The sequence below is a fragment of the Scomber japonicus genome, chromosome 7 (assembly GCF_027409825.1).
Source record: "Scomber japonicus isolate fScoJap1 chromosome 7, fScoJap1.pri, whole genome shotgun sequence".
Lineage (NCBI taxonomy): Eukaryota > Metazoa > Chordata > Actinopteri > Scombriformes > Scombridae > Scomber > Scomber japonicus.
In genome coordinates, this window is record NC_070584.1 from 59,690 (window position 1) to 78,313 (window position 18,624).

General features: G+C 39.9%; 4 non-coding genes across 4 annotated transcripts; 3 read left to right on the forward strand and 1 right to left on the reverse strand.

Annotated features, from left to right (window-relative positions):
- Positions 1-16,159: 16,159 nt before the first annotated feature.
- Positions 16,160-16,231, reverse strand: trnar-ccu (transfer RNA arginine (anticodon CCU)). The gene has a single exon. It is a non-coding gene; the product is annotated as a tRNA-Arg (tRNA).
- Positions 16,232-16,495: 264 nt separating this feature from the next.
- On the forward strand, positions 16,496-16,567 carry trnae-uuc (transfer RNA glutamic acid (anticodon UUC)). Its single transcript has one exon. It is a non-coding gene; the product is annotated as a tRNA-Glu (tRNA).
- A 133-nt stretch (positions 16,568-16,700) lies between these two features.
- Positions 16,701-16,772, forward strand: trnae-cuc (transfer RNA glutamic acid (anticodon CUC)). Its single transcript has one exon. It is a non-coding gene; the product is annotated as a tRNA-Glu (tRNA).
- A 133-nt stretch (positions 16,773-16,905) lies between these two features.
- On the forward strand, positions 16,906-16,977 carry trnae-cuc (transfer RNA glutamic acid (anticodon CUC)). The gene has a single exon. It is a non-coding gene; the product is annotated as a tRNA-Glu (tRNA).
- The last annotated feature ends 1,647 nt before the right edge of the window (positions 16,978-18,624 follow it).

Sequence of the window (18,624 nt, forward strand, 5' to 3'; positions counted from 1 at the left end):
TCGTCGTCAGTCTCGTCATCAAACTCCACCTCATCCTCTTCCCCCTCATCATCATCACTGACGACACCAGCAGCCAACAGGTCAATGAGAGATGGAGGCAGGATTGGTCCACGAGACCAAACTGGCTCCAAAATCCCTCCCTCTTTTTTCCCCCACCCCTGACCCTCATCATATGGCTTAGGCCTCCCAAAGATTGGCTGAGCTGCCCGTTTGTAACAGGCCACTCTATAATTTACCCTCTGAATGTGGGGGATGAGTGAGTCTTTGCATGGGGGGCAGGCGAGCAAAATTGACTCTTGATTTACTGCTGAGAGTTTCGTTCTCTCCCACAATTTTCTTGAGCATCTTCCTCCTGACCAAGTTAACTGAGGTCTCACCCTGTGGTACAGTCCTCACCACTGAATACATAATAGCCAAGCAGGGTGCTGCAGTATGGCTGACCAAGAGAGGTGGCTAACTCTGTGATGTCGATCAGCTGACGATGCCTGCCTGTGCCAGTGTCAAGGTAGATGACAAGGTTGATGGTGTCAGCGTGATGCAGGAGGATGCAGAAAATGTCTGTGTCCGGGGTTCTCACTACTGCCGACTTGAAGCCTAGTTTGACAGCATGATGTAGATAGAGGACCACCCGACTGTCTGTCTCCTCCTGATCGGACTGGAGGGCATGTATCTCAGTCACCTCAACCTGAGATATCACAAAACACATCAAATGTACGGTAGTTTATATTATTGGCAAACAATCTGCTAACACAAGACCTCACTGAAGTTTCCTAGGTTTGGATCAATCAACTTACCTTTCCATCTGATGATGTTAGCTGATACGCTGTTCCCTCCACAATGAGAACAGCTGTTCTCATCGTGTTCTCTCTTCGCTCTTTATATATTTGTGTGGGAGCTGCAAAGCTATGTTATCTTCGCTCTTTATATATTATTATTATTATTTCGCCTTTTTTCGTAGTGTAACTAGTCCTACACGATTTGTCGTATCACCTTCGTTTCAATGTCAAATTGTACATATCCATAAGGAGATGTGTGCTATTACTTTTCATATCTCTAACATATTCCATTGATTTTATATAATTTTTTAAAACATTAAAATTTATAATGGAAAGTCAATGGGAGCAATGTTTGAAAGCTCATATCTCAAAAAGTAAAAGTGCTAAAGTATTCAAACTTCAACTACAGGTGGCCCATGAGCAAATGCTTCACATATTGTAAAGAATGATCTGTAGCGCCACCATGTGGTCAGTTATTACATGTTTTACATTTTGGCTTATAACTCATGAACCGTAAGGCGTATTCAAACAATCTTTGCACAGTGTGTTCCTTGATATAGACTGATATAGGCCACGCCCATTTGCGTCTCGAACATTTTTCCGCCATTTTGATTTTTTTGAAAAATACATTTTTTACTACTTTTGGCACATTTTTCATCCAATCTTCATCAAACTTGGTACACAACATGTTTAGAGGACCCCGAACACAGCTATTATCTTCATTTTGTGGTATCACTTACCGTTTGTCCGTAATTGGTTAGCAAACTGTTGGGGGCGTGGCCCGATGCATTTAACGATCAATAACTCTTCAATGCCGATTCGGATCAACACCAAATTTGAGAATTTTGTACATATAGTGATAGTGCACCATTATGTAAAATTATATAATTTTACCAAATGGGGGCGCTACTGTAATATTATAACACAATATTCCTACAGTTCTGTTGTCTTCAATGAAATGAAACTTGGTACATTAGTTCTCCATGTCAATGTGTACGATATAGTGAAACATGGAGCCAATAGCCCCACCTTGTGGCCATTAGTGAAACACCAACATATGACTTATTAAGTTCCATATCTTTTAATGTCAACCTTCTATGATGACAGCAGAATTGTACAGATGGGGATATTGAACACCTTTGTGGTATTTAATGAAACTTCACCTGTAGGTGGCGCCACAAAATGTTGAATAATTGCTGCTCCAACAGAAATCTGCAGTGAAGGTAGCAATAACAGGAATGGTGGCAGCGGCTGCATCTGGCAGTTTGCAAGGGATGCGTCTGCCAGTTTGCAGCTCCCACACGCAATTTCTTATGAAATTGCTAAATTTTCTAGTATTATTATTATTTCGCCGTTTTTCGTAGTGTAACTAGTCCTACACGATTTGTCGCATCAACTTCGTTTCAATGTCAAATTGTACATATCCATGAGGAGATGTGTGCTATTACTTGTCATATCTCTAACATATTCCATTGATTTTATATAATTTTTTAAAACATTAAAATTTATAATGGAAAGTCAATGGGAGCAATGTTTGAAAGCTCATATCTCAAAAAGTAATAGTGCTAAAGTATTCAAACTTCATTGGCAGGTGGCCCATGAGCAAATGCTTCACATATTGTAAAAAATGATCTATAGCGCCACCATGTGGTCAGTTATTACATGTTTTACATTTTGGCTTATAACTCATGAACCGTAAGGCATATTCAAACAATCTTTGCACAGTGTGTTCCTTGGATGGTACCAAGTAGACTGATATAGGCCACACCCATTTGCGTCTCGAACATTTTTCCGCCATTTTGATTTTTTTGAAAAATACATTTTTTACTACTTTTGGCACATTTTTCATCCAATCTTCACCAAACTTGGTACACAACATGTTTAGAGGACCCCGAACACAGCTATTATCTTCGTTTTTTGGTATCACTTACCGTTTGTCCGTAATCGGTTAGCAAACTTTTGAGGGCGTGGCCTGATGCATTTAACGATCAATAACTCTTCAATGCTGATTCAGATCGCCACAAAATTTGATAATCTTGTACACATGGTGGCACTGTACCATTATGTAAAATTTGATACAATTTTACCAAATGGGGGTGCTACTGTAATATTATAACACAATATTCCTACAGTTCTGTTGTCTTCAATGAAATGAAACTTGGTACATTAGTTCTCCATGTCAATGTGTACGATATAGTGAAACATGGAGCCAATAGCCCCACCTTGTGGCCATTAGTGAAACACCAACAAATGACTTAATAAGTTCCATATCTTTTAATGTCAACCTTCTATGATGACAGCAGAATTGTACAGATGGGGATATTGAACACCTTTGTGGTATTTAATGAAACTTCACCTGTAGGTGGCGCCACAAAATGTTGAATAATTGCTGCTCCAACAGAAATCTGCAGTGAAGGTAGCAATAACAGGAATGGTGGCAGCGGCTGCATCTGGCAGTTTGCGAGGGATGCGTCTGGCAGTTTGCAGCTCCCACACGCAATTTCTTATGAAATTGCAAAATGTTCTAGTTTAAGTTGTGTTTATTCAAGCTGGGTTCGCCTTGGCTATATCAAATATTAAATCATTTTTTGTCTTTTTATTTTTCTGTTTTTTTGTTGTTATTTTATTTTTGTTTACCACCCTCTATTTAGGTCAACCATTTTGTTGTTCTTTGTGTGTCTGCAGCGGCTACGTTTCGGATCATCTTGTCCTTCTTCAGGCCTGACACACAAGGTAAGTCCCTCTCTTGGGTTTCCCCTTTGCTGGTAAGTTCCCAACTGAATTCTTCCATCTGCTCTCTCCCTTTTATACTCTCCCGTGTTGTTCCGTAACTTTGGTTTTCTTTCGTGTGTTGTATTTACCGTAGATTTTAACCCTGTAATCGCTGTTTTGAATGAACTTGTTTGTCTTTTTAACTATGTATATAGTTTTTAACTATTAATAAATCAAATTATTTATTTATGAATTTATTTATTTATTGCCCTTAATCTTGTTCTTTCCTATTGTAGCCCTCCTTCCATAAGCCGTTTTTGGCATTCTTCGTGTCTTTCTTGACTTTGTTTATTCTTTGTTGTCTGTCTTGACTTTATTTCTTCTGTAGTGTCCTTCTTGACTTTGTTTATTCTTTGTTTCTTCATGTCTATCTTGACCTTATTCTTTGTTGTCTGTCTTGACTTTATTTCTTCTGTAGTGTCCTTCTTGACTTTACTACTTTGTTTATTCCCCCCAGTATTTGTTGTCCTTTAGTTAGGCTTGGTCTTCCTCTGTTTGAGATAGGTTAGGTTTAGGACTGGGGGCTAGGGCTAGGGTTAGACAGAGATTAGAGTTAGGGTTATTGCCACAAATAGAGCTGATTAGGTTTAGGTCCACAAGTTGGGATAGGTCAGGTTTAAGGGTTAGGGTTAGGGGTTAGGGGTAGGGTTGGTAAAGAGAGCAAGGGGTATCTAGCTGTTACCCCCGCGGTGCACGGTCCATCCTGGAGATGGCAGACCTCCATCTCCATCATCTTAGTTTAGGTTTAAATTTTATTTATTTATTTATATTATTATTTATTATTTAGTTTAATATATGTATTAATAGCAGGTAAGTATTTAGTTATCACCTGGTCAAGTCGCCTTTGTTATATCAAGTATGTATTTCTTTTTTCAGGTTTTTTCTTTTTCCATTTTTTGGTTTGTTTTTATTTTTCTGGTTTGGCTTTATTTAAAGTTGAAGTATGCTCTGACACCAAGCGTTTAGAAATGGTACTGCGGCCCACGTTCAAAACACTGGAGAGAGCTGTTACTCCTCGCCCCCTCCCTGCCAGAGTCTACTTCACACGGGTTGCGAGTTGTTGGACGTGATCCTGCATATCCACCTCCGTATCAGCGGGTGCAGCCGAGTGCTGTATGACGCTGTAACCGTCTCCATGTTTCAAAGGCATCTCCTATACATACCCTTGTTTTGTTTCTCAAATTGTCACGACGTATTTGAGAGTCATAATGAGTTTTTTTTTGTTTTGTAACATCAGACATTATCTGCAGTGTTCCCTAGCTGCAGCTCAGTGGCACCTGGCAACCTGGATGCTGAAACACTACTGACTTGGTGATTGGTAGCTAGGTGGCGGGTGGCGCATCAGGCCAAAACACAGAATGACAACATAAACATTACTTGAGGGCTGCAACTGAGCTTTTCAAATATCCTGGCTGGACTCTACTACTGTCAGTGATATCAGTGTTTGAAATTAACATGATTCCTTAATGTCTGGTGATATTTTAGGGCCATTTTATCATTATTTGGAATATATTTATTACATACAGCTACTTTAATTATTTATTTTCATATTCCCACTCATATTTTGTTTAACCGGTGTAATTCTGCTGTGTGCTCCATAGGTGGCGCCGCAACATTTCATCCGCGTTTTGGGACTTCCTCAGGCTTGCCACTGCACACAGGTATCCCATTAGTTTAGGTATGGAGATGTTGCTTCCTGTGTCTCTTGCCAGACTGATCCTGCTCAGTGTTGCCAACTCCTCAGTAAGGAAAGTAGCTATAGGCTGTCCTAAAAGTCGCTAGAAGTTGCTAAATGACGTCATCGCCTAATTTGCATAATTACCATTTGCATGTTATTGTATTGGACGCTGTGGGGGAGACAAAAAGTGAGTTAAAAAACCCTAAATATGTTTAAAACTACAAATGAGCTTTCTTATGTTGATTCTTGGTTTGTTTGTTTTTTAAAATGTAAATCAATTTTGATCTTTATTGTTAAATGTTAGAATATCAAATTTAATCAAAAGACTGGTATGCAGGGTGGATGCGGAGTGGTGTGGGGGGGGGGGGGGGTCTCCTCTCTGCTCTGACTGCAGCTGTGTGAGGCTACTGTGAACCTGACCGCCTGTGAGTGTTTTGGGACAGGGGAGGGGCTCACGGCAGCACCCACTACTCGTTGAGGACAGTAACGATACATGCTTTCACTTCTGAGTCTCCAATAACACCAGAAAAAGTCGCTAGATTTGTCGCTAGTCGCTTTTGAGAAAAAAAGTCGCTATGAGGGTTTGGAAAGTCGCCAGATTTAGCGAGAAAGTCGCCAAGTTGGCAACACTGGACCTGCTCAGTGTATCTCTCCCTTTTATACTCCACCCCCTGGCTCCGTAATTTTCGTGTTTCGTTTCGTGTTTAGTTTTAACCCTTGTGTTTCCCCTATACCAATTGGTTTTAATGTTCTGTGTTTCTTTCTTTTCACAGATATCCTTTCTTTTCTTCCTTCTCTTTCAGGTAAGTGTTCTTTCTCATCTCTGCTCCCTGTTTGGGAGTCTTACGAGGAATCATCTTATTCTTTTCAGCACGATAAGTCTTCTCTTCCTTCTCTGCTCCCTGTTTGGGAGTCTTACGAGGTTGTCTTTCTTCTTGTTACTTTCCTTCGTGACTTTCTTGTCCTTCTCCGTGACTATTTCATCTTCTCTTGTTCTTACTCTTTTTTTTCCCTTGTTTTTCAGGTATACCAGGTAAGTATATATATTTTGGTTTTTAAATGTCAATAAATTTTGCTTCTTCAATCCAATTGTTGTTGTGTTTTATTCCCATGTTTATTAATCAAATTCCCTTATGTTTAATTTCTTCCCGTGTCCAATTTCCCTTCTCTTCTCCGGTCCGTCTTTCAACTCTGCTTCCTGGAGAGCGTACCTCGTTTCTTCTTGCCTTTTTTTTTGCTTCAGTGTGGCTTAAACAGTATTTTTATGGGGGTCCTCAGGGGACTTATTTTGAGGAAGAGGGTTTTAATCAGGATGAGGAACCTGGTCGGGGTTAGGGTTAGTTTTAATTGGGATTAGGAACCTGGTCTGGGATTAGGGTTGGGGTTTAGAAATCAAATTAGGGTTAAATCAGAATAAATTAGGGTTTGGACTTCCGGGAAGATGGCCGAGTGAGCAGACGTGTAGTCAACTGCTCTCCCAAGTCGGACATAAAAAACCCACCCTAAGGCTTAAACTCGACGACCGAAAGTTATATTATGGGTGGGAGAGGCAACCGAAGAACAGGAAACACTAATCAGAGACAAGAAAAAGTTGAGAAACTACTCCAAACTGAAAAGCTACCCGAGACCTCTGAAAGCGAAGACAGCGAACACGAGGACGACGCAGCAAAGAAAATGGAGGGTCAAGACCACAATGAGACACTGCGAGTCGGGCTGGCTACAATCAGCAAGGATATAAAAGACCTTAAACAAGAGATACAACACGAACTGATCACGCTAAAAGACGAGTTGAAAAAAGAAATGAAAGACGAAATCATGACCCTTCAACAAGAAATTGAGCGCAAGCTAACAGACAACGTAACCGAGCTACAGACACAGAAGGCGGCTATGGCCGAGGCTCAGGAGCGCATAGCAGAGCTGGAGGAGTGGAAAGTAGACGCGGGACAAGTGATGATGGAAATGCTGGAGCGGACACGCCAGATGCAAGAAAAGGTAACCGACCTCGAGGGGAGATCAAGAAGGAATAATATCCGCATTTTCGGCGTTCCAGAGGAGACGGAGGAGAACTCCACTAGCAAGTACGTAGACCAGCTGCTAAAAACAGAGCTACAACTACCTGAAGGAACGGAGCTCCACATCCAGAAACCAAGCCCGAATGCACCACCCAGGTCCATCATAATCAACTTTCTCAAGTTTGAGACGAAAGAAATGATCTTGAAGACAGCATGGAAGAGAAAAATACAAGTAGGAGACAAGCAGATCTTTTTTGATCATGATTACCCTGCAGATGTCGTCCAGAAACGGCGGTCATATGTGGGCATTAAAAAGGTGCTTAAAGAAAATAAAATACGTTTTCAGACGCCGCTGACCAAAATACGGATACACTGGAGCAACGGAGTGAAAACATACGATACCGCCGTGGAAGCCGCGCAGGCTATGAGAGAAAGGGGATTCATCACAGACCCACCGGGCGATGACAGCACACCGGCGGCGAGGGAGAAGACGCGTAACACCGGAATGGCAGCGCGCCAGAGGAAAGGATACGACACGTGAAGCAGCGCACCGTGCCAGAGAGAAGCTACAGGACTACCTCAGGAAAACATGAACATGCACTGGAGAAAGGTAGCAGTAAAACATAGACTTCAACACTGATAGTAATCATATCCGACCAGGAGATGTTTAGTTTTCTTTTCTATAGTTGGACACACCTAGACCTCAATTCAATTAGGTTCAATTTAGTTCAATTAGGAACTAATCAAGTCTAGGAAGGGGCCCCCATGAGAGATGAGGATTCCCCCTTCACCCTCCAACAGGGACTCGGGGCACAGTTCACCCCACTGTCTGAAGTCACCATTGTTTTGATTCATGGTGTTATATTTATTGTTCATGAGTGTTTTGTTCAGAAATGTTTGGGAGTATACCTACAAATAATAGCAAAACAAAATGACGACTAATAATATTAAAATAATGTCGTTGAATGTAAATGGTCTAAATAATCCAATTAAAAGACAAAAGGTCATGACAAAACTTAAAAAAGAAAAAAACACAAATAATTTTTCTTCAGGAGACCCACTTGTCACAATCAGAACATGATAAACTTAAAAAATTTGGCTACAGGAACTTATACTATAGTTCATTGAAAGGGGGATGTAAAAGAGGAGTGGTGATACTAATACCAAATTCAACTAAATTTGACCTTGAGAAGGAATGCAGGGATAAGGAAGGAAGATACATTATAGTAAAAGGAAGAGTGGAGAATGAACTAGTAACACTAGTAAACATATATGCACCTCCCGAAAGTGACAAATCCTTTTTTAGATGTCTATTTGATGATATCACAGCAGAAACAGGAGGTATTCTGGTCTGTGGGGGAGACCTAAATGTTATTAGAGACCACAGAGTAGATACAACTAGTCTCAAAAAGAATAGAATGCATCTGACAAGATTCATAAACATATCCTTGAAGGAGATGGGAATGATTGATGTTTGGAGGAATCTACACCCCCTGGAAAAAGACTTCACGCATTATTCCGCAGCACATAAAGTTCATTCAAGGATAGATTATTTTTTTATGAATGTAGAGGACAACCATATGGTCCGAGAATGCAAGATAGGGGGCGCAGATGTGTCAGACCATAACCCACTCTATTTAACAATAAAATAAACAATAGAAGACGGCAGACAGTATGGAGACTTAATCTGGGAATTCTGAATAATGACCAAACAAGGAAGAAGGTAAAAACAGAAATTGAAAGATACATAGAGGAAAATAACAATGGCACTGTAGACCCAACGATTTTTTGGGATGCCATGAAGGCAGTCATCAGAGGAAAACTGATAGCTGAAACTGCACATGCAAAAAGAGCTAAAATGGAGGCTTATAAAATGTACAATGAAAGGTTAAGAGTATTGGAACAGGAATATCAAAATACTAATGACCCCAAGATAAGTCAACAAATTAAAGATACAAAAACAAAAATTAATGACATACTTCTGGACGAAATTGAAAAAAAGAATAAATATTTTAAACTGGGCTACCATGAAGTAGGCTCAAAGGCCACAAAAATACTGGCAAAGCGTATAAGAAAACAGCAAGCAATTAGTAATATATGCAAAATTAAAGATCCTCATACAGGTGAGACAGTATCTACCCCGGATGGTATTGAGAATTTCTTCCAAAGATATTATCAAGACCTATATACACAACCTGCATCTGCAGATGAGAATGATATGATTGCATTCCTAGAGACGCTAGACTTACCCTCAATTGGACTTATACAAAACGATAAATTAACAGCAGAGATTACACTGGAGGAAGTAAAAGAAGCAATAAATACATTGAAAAACAATAAATCACCAGGGAGCGATGGATACCCAGCAGAGTGGTATAGGATGTTTGGAGAAGAGCTGTCACCACTACTCCTTGCCTCTTTCAATTGGACTCTCCAAAACAATAAAATACCCCCATCATGGTCTGAGGCAATAATTACAGTCATTCCGAAACAAGGAAAAGACAAAGAACACTGTGCAAGCTATAGACCAATAGACCAATCTCAATATTAAATGTTGACTATAAAATATATACAACTATAATCTCTGAACGGCTGAACTCCTTTATATCAGAAATAATAGAGGAAGATCAAACAGGATTTATAAGATGGCGCCAGACCCATGACAACATTAGAAGAACACTACACGTAGTGGAACAAGCAAGAAAAGACAAAAAGAGCACTGTATTAGTAAGTATTGATGCAGAGAAAGCTTTTGATTGTGTCAATTGGAAATTTCTATATAAAGTGTTAGAGAGATTTGGCTTTAACAATAAATCAATACAGTGCATACAGACACTCTATCAACAACCAACTGCAAGAATTAAAGTCAATGGGAGCCTGACAGACAAAATTAGACTACAGAGATCAACAAGACAAGGATGCTGTCTATCACCCACTCTATTTGCCATTTTTATAGAGCCGCTTGCACAGGCTATAAGACAGGAACAAGAGATTGAAGGAGTGATGGTGAATGGCGTAGAACAAAAAATAGGACTTTTCGCAGATGACGTCATAACCTACCTCGAACGCCCAAATGAATCATTACCTCAATTGATGAAACTTTTAGAAACATTTGGACACCTATCAGGATATAAAATAAATGTTGCAAAGACACAGATATTAGCACTTAACTATAACCCACCTAAAGAGATCCAAGAATTATTTAAACTTGACTGGAAACGTAAGGGAATTGAATACTTGGGGGTCACAATCACGAAAGGATTATCTAAACTATATAAATCAAACTATGGTAAGATAAATCAGGAAATACAAAAAGATATTGAAAGATGGTCCACACTAAGGCTGGCTTTACACGACAACGCTCCCGGGTGAAACCGACAAAATATTTTATCAGATGTGCCTTTCGTTTAGACGGCGACAGCGTTTTTGGGGCTTAAAAACGCAAAAAAAATGAACCCACCCTCCAGAGTGGAAATCTTAAAGACGCTCCACCGTCGCGTTCCCGTCTAAAGGGTTGAAAACGCAAAAGTGTGCTCTGAGCTGCTCTTGGTGTTGTTGTATGGCAGTGCTTCACAGTACCACCTAGCCACCTGGCATGCATACTATATCAAATTTCACACACTTTTGCGTCACCGTGTGCATGCTGCAGATTTCCACCCAAAGACGCTCGTCTAAACGCGAAATAAAAAGTGGGAACGCAACGCCACTTTTGCGGATTGTGTTCAGATCGTTGTCGTGTAAAGCTAGCCTAACACTGGATCTAAACTCACGAATCCAGATAATCAGGATGAATGTTTTACCAAGGCTTTTATACCTGTTCCAATCCTTACCAGTAGAGGTCCCACAGTCTCAGTTTATGAGCTGGAATAGAATAATTTCAAGGTTTGTTTGGGGTGGAAAAAGGCCTAGAATAAGATTGGAGACTCTCCAGCTGCCAAAAGAAGAAGGTGGGATGGGACTTCCCAATCTGAAAGCATACTTCTATGCAGCCCAGCTGAGGTATATGGTTGGATGGTGCAAACCAGATTACACTGCAATGTGGAAAGAGTTGGAAACACAGCTTGGAGAATACCCAGTACAGAGTATTATAGGAGATGAAGACACATACAAGGTGATTAAAAACCAAATAAACCCAATAACGATGTTCACACTAAAATTATGGTTCAGCATAATAAAAAAATACAAGATTCAAAAAGATGCTAATTCATTAAAATGGATAGCATATGATAGCAAATTCAAACCAGCTAGATATGATAAAGGGTTTAAGCGGTGGACAACCAAGGGAATCACAGCGTGGTGTGCTAGTGAAGAACGGGCAGCTGGAGAGTTTCCAAAATATGAAGGAAAAATTTGATTTGGATAAACAGGAATTCTATAGGTACCTACAATTTAGAGATTACTTTCTGAAAGAGATCAGGATGGACCCCTCCGGAGAAGTGCATGGTGTGATCCAACTCGTAATCAATACATACAAAGAAAAGAAAATTAGAATTGTTTCCGGGTTATATAAAAAATTAATATCAAATAAACACTCAACCAAATACATAAAAGAAAAATGGGAATCAGAATTTAAGATAAAAATCACAGAAGAAGAGTGATTAAAGATGTGGAAGATACACCACACATCCACTAATTCACGGATCTGGAGGGAGTTCTCCTGGAAAAATCTGGTACGTTTTTTTATCTCACCCAAAGTCAAGAGTAAACAGGTGAACAAAAATATGCCTTGTTGGAGAGGCTGTGGAATAATGAATGTGGATCACTCGCACGTTTTCTGGAAATGTGATAAAATCAGATTGTTTTGGAAAATGGTACACGATGCATTGTTGCAAATTCTTGAATATAAGATTCCAATGACTTGTACAGTATTGTATTTGTGTAACCTATGTGAAGAAAATATTAGACCGAAGGATAGATACCTGGTAAAAATATTACTAACAGCAGCTAAGAAAGCCATCACGAAGAAATGGGGAAGGGAAGACACCCCTACTCAAGATCAATGGACTCACCTGGTTAAGGAAATATACACAATGGAAAAAATGATACACTGCCTAAGGCTACAGGAAGCCCAATTCAAAGAGAAATGGAAGAGATGGACAATATTTACGACTGAACAACGACAAAACTAATAAACTTGATTAAGGAGAAGAAAAAGGAATATGGACAGATTATTTGTAAAGAGACTCCCATATGTTGTATTTCTGAACGTGTTTTTACTTGTTGTATTTTATTATTGAGTTGTTCCTCCTTTGTAAAGAAAAATGTTCAATAAAAATTAAAGTGAAAAAAAAAAATAATAATAAATTAGGATTTGGGTTAGGGTTAAAAAAAAAATTTGCGGTGGGGGAATTACATTTTGTGCACGCTCCATCCAGACCTGCAACAGCTCATCCTTTATCCCTCATTTACTTTTAATTTAAGCCCTGTGGGAATCTGGTGTTCATTTTATGAATCCATGTTCATTCTGCTCTCTGCCTCTGGGCTGGGGCGCCGAAAAGGGGGGGTAAAGGAGACAGATTCTAGGGGCCCATGATTGAGGGGGGCCCAGAGAGGCCCCTAATGATGATGAAATTATAATACAGAAAAAATAATGACACTAAGTTATTAACTAACATATAATCACACATGGTTTATTTTCAATGTCCTGGTAACAATAACTTTATTTGTTTTAGAAACATCAACGCCTGCAGGGCCCCCCCTTTCCCCCCTCTATTTATGTAAAATGGTTCAGTCCGACTGGATCAACTGCAGGTAGCGCACAGGCGGTTTGTCACACAGCCACAGCGGGCAAGGAGGAGGAGACGGCAGTATGCCTCAAAAATCAGGCAGCTAAAAAAGAAAAGAAATTAAGAGAGGAGAAGGAGTTGAAGGGTCGACAATATGTCCCCCAGTATTTCAAAAAAAAGGTGGGTTTGTTAGTTGTGGCGGAAAGTTATGGAATATTAACTTTGTCCCTGTCTGTGGTCTAAAGGCTAGCTCACTTTTCTCACCATGTTAGCTCAAGAAAACTCAGGATTTTTACATTTTACTGCTATATTAGTTAAATAATCAATCCAGTCAAACATTTATCAAGCTGTTCTTATTCAATAATAGTTGATCTCCCCTCTGTCAAAATGATGCCTCATTCTGAATAGTCAAGTGCACCAGCAGCTGTCTGTCAGCCCCCAACTTCCCCTGCCCCTGAACCAGCCCCAGTGCCCCCACATGAGGAAGGAGGTGAGCAGCTGTGTGTGTTGAAATAATAACAACAATAATAATAATAATACATTTTACTACAGTTTCAAAACAATACAAAGGTGAATCTGTTATGGGAAAGATTAATTAAAATGAATGAAATAAAAGTCATTTTGAACAATTTTAATAGTTTAAAAAGCATAAACCCTTGTTAAAAATGAAATAGAAGACGTGCAGTAAGAACAGAGGAGAACATCTGTGGTGTGTGCAGCAGACTGGGGTGACTGCTCTCAGTCCAATCAGAGAAGTTTACATGTTGGTGACTATGCTATTACAAATAGTTATATTATAGGAAATACTATATAATTAATGTATGTTATGTGCACTCTACAGAGCCAGGTCCAGGACCCTCTTCTGGTAATGATAGTCAGAAATACCATCAAAATGCATAATTGTATGTAAAATAGCATCAAAAAATTTAGCCGCTGTGTTAGGGGGCCCTGAAAAAGTTCTTTTCATGGGGCCCAAAATCCCTAGCGGCGCCCCTGCTCTGGGCCAGGGTTAGGGTTTGATTCGAGGGCAGAGGCTCTGGAGACCAATCGTGCTATGATTGATCTCACGTTAACCTGTTTGATCCTAAATTATTGTTCCGTAAATTGCAAATGAAGCTGAAGGAAAACGAAGAGGAGATATCCATCTGGTAGTGAGAAGAAGAAGAAAAAAAAGAGGATGAAAAAAAAGAAAGAAAGACGGTGGTAAGTGGAGCAGATAATGATATAAGCATAACTTAAACAGTAAATTACTGCTGTTACTTTGTCAAACTAACAGGGAGACAGACTTGAATAGCAGCTAACATTAGTGTTAGACATATATGTTTATGGTGACCACTGCATTAAACTGACGCTAACGCTAGTTGACGCTAACGCTAGCTTGCTGGCCATAAGTTACAAATAAAAAATAAAAAATGCAAGGTTCTTTGACAGCAAGCAGCAGCACTCTATTAACTTGCTAACAGGGTAACAGAAAGTAAATAAGCTAACTTATAATGTTACAGTGTTTAAATGGGGTATTCAGTATTATAATATCAGATTTACATGCTACAGTTTTTCTTAGCTTTTAACTTGTTTTTAACTTTTTATGCAGTATTTATTGTAAAGTTTACTTGTACCATGCTTGCTGTGCCTGTATGCTGTGTGGACATGGGTGTTTGTTGAAGGTACAACATGTATTGGAGTGATTTAGAGCTTTTTCTGTAACTAATAAAGTTGTGTAAGAGTTAATAGCTAGCGTTAATCTATGAATGCTATGATAGCAATGAATAATGAAAGCTATGCCCAAGGAGAACAATTAAAAATATCTCTCTTATCTCTCTTCAGTTACTTAAATGTATGTCCACAAAACAGACAAAGTGCCCCTACCAAATGCTGACGATGAATACCGTAAGTCCATTGATAACATATGCCATGCTCAGTAAATATTCTTTATCACAATATACACTATTTTGTTTTTTGTCACATCAGTTCCAGCAACATCCACCTCCAGTTGGATAGTGGCCACTCCACCTGGTGGTTGTCATGAGCAGGAAGAGACACCAGAGGCACATCGAGCGCCCATTCCAAGTTATGGTACTGATAACTGTGAGTTTAATAAATCAATAAAATTCACTTTAATTGATAGCATATACCATGCCCTGTAAAGATTGCTTATGACAATGTACAGATGAAGCCTTTTCAAAGTTCCCGTGTTTCCTTGATGGCTCCTTGACTGGTCCTTGACCGGTCCTTGGCTGGCCGATAATGGAAGCAGGGGGATAATGTGATCCCCCAGCGATGATGTGGTAACAAGGGCCCGACTGGAAACGCCCTTAAGCTGCCTGAGTGAAAACCAGCTGCAATGCCTCATTTGTCTATGGGGAAGAGCAGTGTGTTTAGACCCACTGCTCATAGAAAAGACTAGGCTGTCCAACGATTAAAAAATTTAACTGGATTTATCACATTACCACTGTGTGATTAAACCTGATTAAAATACTAGGCTAAATATTGTATACACTTATATTACTTGTTTTACTTCTATTCTTCTGTATAAAGTCGCCTAATGAAGGGTACAATATAGTCCATCCTATCCATTAGAAAGTAAGGATGCAATTGAAGCTGCCGTACATCTGACAGGACACCGTCTGTCACAGGAAAACACTCGCGGACACTTAATAATTCCTCTCTGATCACTGACTACTACTACTACTAAAATTAAAATATGAAAAGGCTTTTTTTCGTTTTTTGTGTTTGATTCGAAACAAATAAAATAATCAGTAGTCAGTAGGTTATTTAATTTTTTGATTTGATTCGATGAATTTCGGATGACCCCTCAGTAAAAATTCATAAGACATCAGAATGTGGGCTAGTTTGTGACAGAAGTGCCATCTCCTGATCAAACCCTGTATTACAATGAATAGGTGGGTTTACAGGAAAAGATAGACACGCCCAGGAGAAGGAGGGGGTCTCTCCAGCTGCTGGAATTCAGCTGGAACTCAGCTGGAACTTGGCTGGGAGTCGACTGCCATTCAGCTGGCTTTCAGCTTGGAGGCGAACTTTGAAGTGGCTACTACTGTATGTGTACGCCGGAGTCATTTAAGAGACGCACAAAAAATTTATTTCCTATCCTGACAGTGGAGCCTGCACCGGAAGCAGCCTGACGGTGGAGGTCTGCAGCGAGACCCCTCTTGATGGCACAGCTGATTCTTCACTTTATGCATTGGCCGGGAATCAAACCCGGGTCAACTGCTTAGGAAGCAGCTATGCTCGCCACTATACCACCAATGCCTTGAAAAGCCTCCTTTCAACGCCAGCACAAATGATGAACCCATAACAGCACTTGCCAGACGTTGTAGAATTTTTACTAAATCAGAGTCTACAATCCCAGACTGGCATTTGCAATGAACACAATGACAATAATTCACAGCCATTGCAATATCAGTTACAAGCATGCTAAGTGGGTCAGCCCCGAGATTTTGAACCCTGTGGAACATCTTTTCTATGAGCACAAGTTTTGATTGAACATGTTTCTTCCAGTCAGGGAAAAGAGGGTCCCTGATGGTCTAGTGGCTAGGATTTGGCGCTTTCACCGCCGTGGCCCGGGTTAGATTTCCGGTCAGGGAACGATGAGGTGGCGTGTGAGGTGACTCAGAGGCGGATAATAGTGATGTGCGTCATTTAGTTAAACAGGCCAAAGTTGGTAAAGGGTGATCAGTGTCTGACTTACTTTTGTGTTAAGCTTGCCGACAGGCATGGTTCCCTGATGGTCTAGTGGCTAGGATTCGGCGCTCTCACCGCTGCGGCCCGGGTTGGATTCCCGGTCAGGGAAAGCGGAGGTGGCATGAAGTGTGATGCTACTCATGTAGCCATGGCAGTTATTTGGTCGAACTCGTCCAGTTTTGTGTCAGGGTGATCACAGTGTATGATTTCAGTTGTGTCATCCTTCCCACCAAGGTCGTTGTTCCCTGATGGTCTAGTGGCTAGGATTCGGCGCTCTCACCGCCGCAGCCTGGGTTCAATTCCCGGTCAGGGAAAGCGGAGGTGGCATGAGTTGACATGAGATTGCTGCTTATATAGCCAAGCCAGTAAATTGGTCTAGCCAGGCCAATTTTGTGTCAGGGGTGATTTTCAGTTGTTTCATCCTTCCACACCCTGGTGTCTCCCTGACCATCTAGTGGTTAGTGCTCTGTGTACTGCAATTTATTTAAAAGGACTTCTCTCTTCCCCTGTAGATGACCAGATGGCACAGCTGACTCTTCACTTTATACATTGGCCGGGAATCAAACGCGGGTCAACTGCTTGGGAAGCAGCTATGCTCGCCACTATACCACCAATGCCTTGAAAAGCCTGCTTTCAACGCCAGCACAAATGATGAACCCATAACAGCACTTGCCAGACGACGTAGAATTTTTACTAAATCAGAGTCTACAATCCCAGACTGGCATTTGCAATGAACACACTGTCAATTTCAGCAATTGCACACTTTTCGGTGTAACGCCTCACTTTAACAACACACGTCCGTCTGACACAGTGACGAAGGAAGGAAAGAGCAATGGTTGAGGTTCCGTAGTTGACAGGATTCGAACCTGTGCGGGGAACCCCCAATGGATTTCAAGTCTATCGCCTTTTTTTTTTCTTTTTTCTTTTATTTCAATTCACAAATTTACATTTTCAATACCTTCTTTTTACACAAAACTAAATCCCTTCCCCATCCCTTCCATCAACCCCACAAAACAACAATCATTTTACCAATTAAACACAATCTCATCCTCCTCACCTTCATAAATAAAGTGTTTTATTTCCCTCAAAATGTGCTTAATTCCTCCTGTAAACGACCGCGAGTCTGGCATGACTTAAAACAAAATTAATAAACCTAATATTCACATCTTTCCTTTTTTCAAATAAATCAAACAAAAACAATTTCCTCCATCCTTCTTCCAACTCTGAGTCTATCCTCCAGTTTTTCTTCAAAAATGCTTTTAAAAAATCAAAGAAATCAACCAACTCAACACAGTCCAAAAAAAAATGTAAAAAGCTCTCATGGCCATTATTACATACATCACACGTTGCACTTACAGCATTGTTAATTCTATTAAACACCACATTTGTATATATCCTATTATGTTTTATCAGAAAATCATTATTCTCACACTCTACACTGTTATATTTTATGTTCACATTCAACCATATTTTCTTTACATCAAAATCTTCAAACACTCTACTCCAAACTATCTCTGCCGCTGGCTCTTGTATCACATCAACTATTAACCATCCATACACTTTTTTTACACTCATACTCTTAATTTCACATTTCTTCCCATTCTCCATCACAAACATCTCAGGCATATATTCATCTATTGTCTGGACACATTCTTTTTCAATTTTGTCGGCCCAGTTTAAAGGTATACTTGCTTTAATTCTTTCATATATTTTATTTACTTTCTCTCTGCATTCCATTCCTTCACACTCACACACCGAATCATAAATACAATTTTCTCTAAGAAATCCTGGGATAACCTCATAAATTACATCTTTAACCTGCTTAATACCTCCTTTTATAAAGTGTGGTTCATGTAATATTTTATTTTTATATCTGAATTTTTCATTTAGAAATAAAGGCAAGTTTACAAACATTTGCAACCCATCACACTCATACTCCACCTTAGGAAGAAATTTTCTCC